The sequence below is a fragment of the Apodemus sylvaticus genome, chromosome 3 (assembly GCF_947179515.1).
Source record: "Apodemus sylvaticus chromosome 3, mApoSyl1.1, whole genome shotgun sequence".
Lineage (NCBI taxonomy): Eukaryota > Metazoa > Chordata > Mammalia > Rodentia > Muridae > Apodemus > Apodemus sylvaticus.
This window is the reverse complement of record NC_067474.1, coordinates 161775267-161783802: the sequence shown is the minus strand read 5'-3', so window position 1 is coordinate 161783802 and position 8536 is coordinate 161775267. Positions and strand designations below refer to the sequence as shown.

The 8536-nt window shown below is 40.7% G+C and overlaps 1 protein-coding gene across 1 annotated transcript in view; it reads left to right on the top strand.

Annotated features, from left to right (window-relative positions):
- Positions 1–8536, top strand: part of LOC127681622 (zinc finger protein 665-like) — a 384770-nt gene that overhangs the window by 88302 nt on the left and 287932 nt on the right.

Genomic DNA, 8536 nt, shown 5'->3' with positions numbered 1-8536 from the left:
GCTCCTATACCTGCGACATCTCTGGCCTATGGAGATCCCCTGAAAAACTCTCTTGCCTGTGTGCCTCTATGTGATAATGCATTATTGTCTCTGATTATTAGTGTTTTTGTGAATCACCAAGCCCCTCCCATTTGAAGAGCCAATAACCATACCCTCGGCTGCATCCTGCTCATTTCTCTCCTCTTCAGTTTCCTTGGTTCTTTGCTATTCATTGACCACTCAAACTCAGCCACTTTCATCGTAATGCCAACCACATATGTAGTTGCATAGACTTTTTCTCAGCACTGATTTGGCAAAATTGACCATGGTTCTACATTTCAAAATCATCTACTTTTACTAACATCGATGCACACTATGAACATCATCATTATTATTTGATGTGCCGTAATTTGGGTCCTATCAATTCTACTATCAAATTTCTGGACTTCTTTTCTGCAATTTTCTGTGAAATATTTTGCTGCCTGGGGGTAAAGTATATTCTTGATGGGTCATTATAAATAAAGACATCAAAACACTACAATTTCAAAGGGGAAGAAAGATTGTGTTTAACACCAAGTTTATTAGTCAGAATGAAAGAATATGATTGATGATTATTAGTATTATATAAGTGTCAGGGTCTTTGCGAACACTCGAATAACAATCCCCAACACAAAAAGGAAATCTAGTTATCTAACACTCTGCAAGTGTTTCATCAATGGTGGTAACTGTGTGGTGGGTTATTCAAAATGAAATACTTGCTGCATTTAGGAAAAGTTGTGCAAGTGCCAGTGTTGACAGCTCTGAAATAAAAGGTGTCCTGGCAGTTAGAAAACAAGATTTGCCACAAAGCCCCCTTGTAACAATGAATCACATGCAAGAGATTTACTGAAAAACACTGAAGGGAGGCTGCCTCTGCCACCTTACTACATTTTCATTTCTGGCTGTTTGTTTGTTTGTTTGTTTTGGGGATTCTAACCACTTATTGAACTCAATTTTCATATTTTCTATTGTCCTCATTTCCTTCATGCATCTACTGTTATTTTCTGGCCCAGGAATCATTTTATTCCTGTTCTCAATGAGTTGATTTACATGATTTACAAACTTTGATCTCTTTGATCATGAATCTGGGTTTTCACTTCTTTATCTTAGGCACAATGTAAATTGACCTCCATATGGAATGCATATATGGTTTATTGTTTGAGCCAAGGGCATTTATCTTACTTTTACTTTGTTTTGGGAATCCCTCCTGAGAATCAGAATATAGAGTTACTTGGTGTCTTTTGTGCATTTTTAGCCCAGCTGTCTAGACTCAAGCTGAAGCTTCCACTTCCACTGACGTATAGTGTCTTACTACATCCAGTTCTGGTCTAGACGGGCAGCAAACTTGAGGAGAATCTGTTCAGACTGGGTTGTGGGCATCTTGGCAGCTGCAGTTGTGTCGAAGGTAACCTGCAACAGAGTTGGAGGAGATGTTCCTGATGGTGATAATGAGCACACCTGCCTGATTAGATGAGTTTAACAAAAAGACAAACTATAAACAAGGAAAAATCAAGCAAGCAAGTGATAATTCAATCCAACAAAAACCTGTGAAGAATTGGGATGCTTGTGGGACCTTGTTGTGTGACAGTCTATAGCTTGGTTGGACAAGGTCCCATAGTCCTATGGCCATCAAATCATGTGTGGCCATGCCCCAAGCCCCTAGTTCTGGCTGGACTCCACCTCTGCAGTCACCTGGCTACAGCCAGGCTTTTCCCACCCCTTGGTTACCTGGCTGTAACCCAACCAACTATAAAAAAGAGGCTTCCTGTCACTTCTTGCTCTCTTATCCTGCTCTCTTATCCCACTCTCTCTCCCCTTTTCTTTTCTTTCTTTTTTTGTTTTTGTTTTTGTTTTTTGTTTTGTTTTTTTGTTTTTCGAGACAGGGTTTCTCTGTTTAGCCCTGGCTGTCCTGGAACTCACTCTGTAGACCAGGATGGCCTTGAACTCAGAAATCCGCCTGCCTCTGCCTCCCAAGTGCTGGGATTATAGGTGTGTGCCACCACTGCCCAGCTCTCTCCCCTTTTCTTAAACTCTCCTGTCTCTCTATTCTTTTTCTCCTTTTCACGTGGTCATCTATCTCTCTATCTTTTATTTATTTATTTATTTATTTATTTATTTATTTATTTATTTATTTCCTTTTCTCCTTTTACTCTTTTTATAATAAGGCATGGGAAGTATGAATTGTTCCTTTTTATTTAATTCCACCGCTTAGAAACATGGAGTGGTTCTCAGCCTTTCCACCATCAGTGGAAGGTTCCAGCCGCCTCTCAAACAAGCCTCCTCTCAAACAAGCCTCCTCTCAAACAAGCCTCCTCTCATTGCAGCCAAGTCTTATCTCAGCCAAGTCTCCTTGCAGCAAACCAACCTTTACAGGTATTTGGGCCTTGTAAATGGCTCTAATGTCCTCTAGACAAAGCCCTTTGCGCTAGCCTGTGAGCCCCACAGGTCCAACAGGTATGAGCATTCCCACAGAGCGGCCTGCTTGTATTCTGGGCAGCCTCCTGTGTGCTCCTCAGGCCCATCGGGTGCCCCTCTCTCTTTAGCACGGCATGGTGTGTTGTGTGGCTCTGCTGGAATTTTCCTATTGCCCTTCTAGGACTCTGCCGTGTGGTAGTGTTCTCATATGTGGGACCCAGGCAATGCTTCTGCCCCTGTGCTCTATCCGCCCATCCTTTTCTTTTTCTTTTTTCCCCCCACAGATGCTAATTAAGAGAACCTGAAGTAGGTAGGCTTAGAAGAATTACATCACAGGAAGTGCTTAATATTGGGCTGGTCTAGAAATAGTCCCTTTGAGGAACCAGGTCTAGGTGACAGGAACTTCCACAATTCCAACATTCTTGTGCTATCCTACCTCCTGGTCAGGAAGTAGTGGTGGGAGAATAGTCCCAAGTATTTGAACAACCTGAAAACTTCCTAAGCTGCACTTTCTGTGTTGGCCTTCTAGCACATTCAGAAATTATTCTTGTCACCTGCCAGATTAGAGGAGCTGTTGGGCTGGGAAACTGGCAAGTATACTATCATATCATCTGCAAATACTGATAGTTTGATTTCTTCTTTTCCAATTTGCATCTCTTTGACCTCCTTATGTTGTCTAATTGCTCTAGCTAGGACTAGAGCAATTAGACAAAAAAACTAGGTAGTTTTTGTCTTTGACACTGAGGTGTAATTCCTGTATGCAGCAAAATGTAGGGTCCTGTTTATGAATCCAGTCTGTAGCCTATGTCTTTTTATTGGGGAATTGAGTCCATTGATGTTAAGAGATATTAAGGAATAGTGATTATTGCTTCCTGTCATTTTTAATGTTAATTTTATATTTGAGTGGTTATCTTCTTTTGGGATTGATGAAAGAAGGTTACTATCTTGCTTTTTCCAGGGTATAGTTTCCCTCCTTGTATTGGTGTTTTCTCCCTATTATCCTTTGTAGGGCTGGGTTTGTGGAAAGATATTGTGTAAATTTTGTTTTGTCATGGAATATCTTGGTTTCTCCATCTATAGTGATTGAGAGTTTTGCTGGGTATAGTAGTCTTGGCTGACATTTGTGTTCTCTTAAGAGTCTGCATGAGATCTGCCCAGGATCTTCTAGCTTTCATGGTCTCTGGTGAGAAGTCTGGTGTAATTCTGATAGGTTTTCCTTTATATGTTACTTGGCCTTTTTCTCTTACTGCCTTTAATATTCTTTCTTTGTTTAATACATTTTGGGTTTGATTATTATGTGATGGGAGGTATTTCTGTTCTGGTCCAGTCTGCTTGGAGTTCTGTAGACTTCTTGTATGTTCGTGGGCATCTCTCTCTTTAGGTTAGGGAAGTTTTCTTCCATAATATTGTTGAAGATATTTGCTGGCCCTTTAAGTTGTAAATCTTCACTCTCATCTATGCCTATAATCCTTAGGTTTGGTCTTCTCATTGTGTCCTGGATTTCCTGGATGTTTTAGATTACAAGCTTTTTGCATTTTGCATTTTCTTTGACAGTTGAGTCCATGGTTTCTATGGTATCTTAGGCATCTGAGATTCTTTCTTCTTTCTCTTGTATTCTGTTGTTGATATTTGCATCTTTGCCCCCTGATTTCTTCCCAAGGTTTTCTATCTCCAAAGTTGTCTCCCTTTGCGATTTCTTAGTTGTTTCTACATCTGTTTTTAGTTCCTGGATGGTTTTGCTCAGCTCCTTTACTTGCTTGTTTGTGTTTTCCTGTAATTCTTTAAGAGATTTTTGTGTTTCCTCTTTCTTGACTTCTGTTTGTTAACCAAAGTTCTCCTGTATTTCTTTAAGTGATTTTTGGGTTTCCTCCTTATTGGTTTCTATCTTTGGACCCATATTCTCCTGAATTTATTTTAATGATTTTTGTGTTTCCCTTGTAAGGAAACTGTTGATCCCTTTTCTCTGGAATTTCTTTAAGAGATTTATTTATGTCCTTCGTGTGTTCCATAACAGCATCATAACCAGTGATTTTAAATCCAATTTTTTTTTCTGGTGTGTTGGGGTATCCAGGACTTGCTGTTGATGGAAAGTTGGGTTCAGATGCTGCCATATTGCCTTGATTTCTGTTAGTTACATTCCTACATTTGCCTTTTGCCATCTAGTTCTCAATGGTGTTAGTTGGTCTTGTCACTGGCTGGCACTTCAACCTCCTTTGAGCCTGTAAGGCTATTTCTGCAACACTGAATGACTGGGTTTCCCCTGGCACAGATTGCTGATGTGCTGGCCTCCTCTTGTGTGCTGTTGGAACCCTGCTGTGTCTTTCCCCAATCAATGTTATACTTGGGCTGTCTCAGTGAACCTGGTGCTCCCAGTCTGTTCAGGCAATGAAGATGGCAGTCGCTCCCTGTGTCAATCCCCACATAGGATACTGGCCCCATGACAGGCTGGCACACAGATGAACCACCTATCTGCTCAGGTCCTAGGCGCAGGCAGACCCCTGGTGGTTTGCGCCCCCAGATATCTTAAACTCGGGATATCTCAGTACCTGGTACTGCCTTTCTGCTCTGTCAGGCAGCGAAGATGACGCAGGGAGTCACTTCCTGTGTTGATCCCCATGTTGGGCACTGGCCCCATGACAGGCTGGCACACTGACGAACAGTCTATCTGTCCAGGTCCTGGATGCAGGCAGACCCCTGGTGATTTGCACCCCCAGAGATCTTAAGCTCGGGATACCTCAGTACCTGGTGTTGCCTTTCTGCTCCATCAGGCAGTGAAGATGGTGGCGGGGAGTCACTCCCTGTGCCAATCCCCATGTAGGGCACAGGCCCCACGACAGGCTGGCACACAAACGAACTGCCTATCTGCCCAGGTCCTGAGCATAGGCAGACCCCTGGTGGTTTGTGCCCCAGAGATCTTAAGCTTGGGATATCTCAGTACCTGGTGTTGCCTTTCTGCTCCTTCAGGCAGTGAAGATGGCCGGATTTGGTAACATCTTTAGGTAACAGTCTCTTCAAACATGATCTCACTCTTGTTTGGACTTGCAAACTCCTATGGAAAAATGCCCTAGGAAATTACACAATAATGTAACCCTTTCAAGTTTCACAATTGTCTTCAGTTATGTGAAATAACTTATCCAAGTGTGAAGCTTTATGTGTGTGTATCAGAACTTTTTCTATTGTGGTGATCAATTCAGTGTCCAGGGTAACTAATGAAAGCATTCACTTTGGCTTAGTGTTGAGAGGGATATGTAGTCTGCAAGAAGGTGGTATCCCAACAAGTGTCCCATATAGCAGCTAAAACAGGAAGCTCAGAGTTTTAAAGTACCCCCAAAATTCAGGCCATTGACAACCAAAGGGGATGTTTTTCACAAACTGACAGCAAGTCCTCATTGGTAAAGACAAGACTCACATAACTCATTGTATATGAAGAGGTCATGCTGGTGCCTGCAATAGCCTTCACTCTTACATTCCAGGCTCCTTGTAATTGGATGGTGCATAAAAGGTACACAAAGACAACAATTTGAGCCATATATATTCACTTATTATATATTAAATAAATAACAAGAAACTCATCAGGAAAATTCTCCAGAATTTGCTAGTTGGAAGGGGTCAGTCCCATATTGCAGGGCATATATAAAAAATAATTTAGGTCACTATATTTTTATATTAGACAAAAGTCCAACATTCCAGGGACTAACCTAGTTCCTGGGGATGTGAGTCATGCAACTTTACTTTGGAAATTACATATACATCCTCTCCACCTTTATTTCAGGAGGAAGAATGTTAAGTGTCTACTGAGTGCTGTAAGGGGAGGTCAGGCAACCTCACAAGTAGCAAACAACATTTTGAACACAAGGGGTCTGCCCACAATAATGAGGAGAAGGCTGGTTAAGAGCTGGAGAAGTGTGTTTGGTCCTTCCAGTGCCTAGGTGGTAAATGGAAGCCAGATATGGGTCACCTCTGGATTTTTATTAATTAATTAATTATTAATGTATTAATTAATTAATATATTTTATTTCTGGTCATTCCCCAGAATCAACAGTAGTCTCTGCAGGGCTTCATATGCCCAGAGCATTTGGAACACATGATTTTTCTGGAAATTTTCTTGGTAGGATTCAAAATTTATAGAGCCCTAGTTTCTCTTACCATCTTCTACAAGTTCTGCCCTTAGCACTTTTCATTTAGGAGTAAGATCCCTTTGTAGTTAATTTGGTGGAGGTTGTAAAAGGTATCTTGCATGTTGAGTAACACTCAAGTAATAAGTGTGATGTTTAAGAGTACAATTGATATGTAAAGGATTTACAAATGCTTACATAATAGTGAAACCAAGTAGAAAGTAGCAGAGGGAGGACTGCCTCTAAAACACCACACAGATCAGTAGTATGCTAATCAGGCCTGGTAGAGATTAGAATGCTGAAATACACATTTGTTTACCAGAATTGTCCCAAAATTTGATTCCAAACCATAACAAATGAGACAGCCCTGATTTACATATAGCCTCTAGGGGCAGGTGCATTTCTGAGTTCAAGGCCAGCCTGGTCTACAGAGTGAGTTCCAGGACAGCCAGGGCTACACAGAAAAAAACCCTGTCTCAAAAAAAAAAAAAAAAAAAAAAAAAAAAAAAAAAAAAAGAAAGAAAGAAAGAAAGAAAGAAAGAAAAGAAAGAAAAAGAAAATCAGAAAATCATAGTCTGCCACAATAGCAAAAGTATACTGTTGTCAACTTTTGCAATGGAAAAACACCATCCTGTTGAGGGCTAGCCTGATCAAACTAAGATTTACATGGCGCCCTCCCGTATGGAGAATGTCATAGGTCATTCTCTACCCAGGAATATGCTTGGCAGAGCGAGTAAAAACCTGGGGCCTAGGCCTTGGGGGCACTCATTATGGGCCCAATGTATTGACAATAAAATAGAGCTCTGTTGCAGGATATTTGATCACATAGGGAAACCAGAGATTGTGCGCTAGTGTGGCTCAGCCTTTAGCCCATGCTTTCAATCATTCTGCTAGGATTATAGATTTGCCCTTGGTACACAAGGAATGTAAAGCTAGTTTGTTTAAGAAAAAACCAAGTTTGAAAATGATGTTTTAATTTAATTACAGATAAATTGACAAATCATAGAGAGATCTTAGAGAATTGGATATATCCAACTGTCCCAAAAAGACAGAGGAAAGGCAAGTTACTTTATAGGTAACAATGCAGAGAAAGGGCCAGGTTCCCACAGAAGTTCACAGAGACAGGGTGGAGTGAGGACAAGTTGACACATGTGAAGACAGAACAAGCCAGAGAATGATAAGGAGATAGAATATAGAACATATTGCCAGTGTCAGTATGAGACCAAGCAAAGCAATGAAGCTGAGAGAAACCAGACTGAATGCCTTCATGGCTTGAGTCTGGACAGCTGAGTTGAATCAGCCAGGGAGAATAACCTGCTGTTTTAGGACAATGGTGTCAGTTAAAAATGAGTCTGGCAATATCTTTACTATGTAAATAATCCATCTGCCTAGGTGTCTAAACTTGTAGTCTCCAATCCATATTTAAACTGTTCAAAGCATAACCTCGGGCCTGAGCTTAAAAGAGACTTAAGAGTGAGAGCATAGGTTGAATGAAAAATTTATGCTAGGCCGACTACTCTGATAATTAGCCTGAGATGAATGCATTCAGTCACTAAAGAGATTTTTCTTAATTCATCTTATACTTGTGTGTGAAGTGATTTTTCTCTGTTAAGGCATATTAATTCTAGTACAATTCCATCTTCAGCCTTTTACAAAAAGAAATATTTACAAAAAATACTTCTAAAAAACTGTGGGGCCTTAGGTCACCTCATTCCTAGTCTGTTGCTTTTTCAGTTGATTAAACTTCTCAAAATCTTGAGGTAAAAGGTCTTGTAGGGTCAGTTCAGGAACTTTTAGACAACTAATAATGTCAATAATAATCATAACAAAGTGGAGAGAACTATCCCAGAATTCACCATGCATTTCTCAGCCTGAAAGAAAATCTTCATTCAGAAATCAGGTTCCCACATATTCTCAGAGCAATGCATGGGCCTAGAATTCTTCCTTAGCCCAGAAGGTTTCCAGATCTGAGAGCCTGACATTCATGC